This window comes from Cynocephalus volans, chromosome 3 (genome assembly GCF_027409185.1).
Source record: "Cynocephalus volans isolate mCynVol1 chromosome 3, mCynVol1.pri, whole genome shotgun sequence".
NCBI lineage: Eukaryota > Metazoa > Chordata > Mammalia > Dermoptera > Cynocephalidae > Cynocephalus > Cynocephalus volans.
The window spans coordinates 65,642,435-65,643,965 of NC_084462.1; positions in this window are offsets into that span (position 1 = coordinate 65,642,435).

Consider the following 1,531-nt stretch of genomic DNA (forward strand, 5'->3'; position numbering starts at 1 on the left):
TGTGACTGGACAAAAAGGGTATGAGCTAATGGAAATAAATTGAGTGGGAAAAACTAGCAAAGCCTGTCCAGATTCTTCTGAGCCTCTTGTAACATTTCTTCCTCCCCGATATGGGGTAGAACTCCTCTGGAATAAGGGTCTTAATTTCATCATGGCCAGCTGTCACACAGAAAGGCAGGGCGGGGAGGGAGTTAGAGTAGTATTTTTAGGCCTTATGGCTGGCTTTGGGGGAAAGGGCTTCTAATTACTATGACCCACCTTGGGGAAGAGGGATTCTAGTTTCTATGGCTTGCTTCAGGGGAGAATCAGGGGCAGGAGACAGGAGGGCAGGAGAAGGTAAGAGAGAACTTTGCTTCTGAGGCCTTCAATTTGGGGTATCATTTTCAGATCCTCAACACTAGGTTAGTTGGAGAAGATGAGGGCAGGTGCTTGGAAAACAAATGCTTTTTTAAAAAATCCTTTTCCCAGCCAGGTTTATTCCCCGTAAAGGCACACTGCTAGGGAGGAAAAAGAGAAGGGCAGATGCTGAGGCCCAGTAGAGAGGGCCTGGAGCGAGGAAAAGTGGCCTGGAATATCCATGTTTTCTTTCCTTAGTGGGTCCAGAGATAGAGAATAGCAGATACCAAGATAAAAGACTGTCTCCTTAAGTCTAGGTGGCATCAAGACAATTCAGGTCTGGGAAAAGTGCCCCTACCGCTCAGGGGCTCAAAATCAGGAAGTAGTTACTGAGATCAGATGTGAGAGCCTTGGAACTTGATCAACCCATTTCAGAGCGGTCTGCTACAGATTCGGGCGGCCTCCTGTAGGGGGTGGGGGTGGGCGTTTGCTCAGAAACATCCAGATGAGAGTCCTGGAACTGGGAATGTGGTGAAAAGAGCTTTAATTGCCAGCAAGCAACCTAATTTCAGAGCCTGTTTCCTTATCTGTAAAATGAAGTAGTTGGACTTACTTTTTTTCCCCCCACTTTGGACTCACTTTTTTTTTTTTTTTTTTTTTTTTTTATAATGATGACTGGTAGGGCCGGCCCGTGGCTCACTCGGGAGAGTGCGGTGCTGATAACACCTAGGCCATGGGTCCGGATCCCTATATAGGGATGGCCGGTTAGCTCATTTGGGAGAGCATGGTGCTGACACCACCAAGTCAAGGGCTAAGATCCCCTTACCGGTCATCTTTAAAAAAAAAAAAAAAGAATGATGACCGGTAAGGGGATCTTAACCTTTGACTTGGTGGTGTCAGCACCACGCTCTTCCAAGTGAGCCACGGGCCGGCCCTGTCGTCGTTATTTCTATCATTCCCACTTTGAGGTGATGGAGTCTCCTCCCAAGCCGGACTCGAACTCGACGCCGTCTATTGCCTACCCCAGGCTTTCCCTGCATCCCGATTCTATTACGGCCGCTGCACTTTGCCGGACCACAGGCAGGGCAGGGCGCGGCGCTGCCACGGTTTGTCCTCAGCGCGCCGCCGTAGTCCGCCCGTGGTCCCGTGGGGCCCCTTCCCGCCGAGGCGCGAGCGCCGCAGTGGGCGGGCCTGC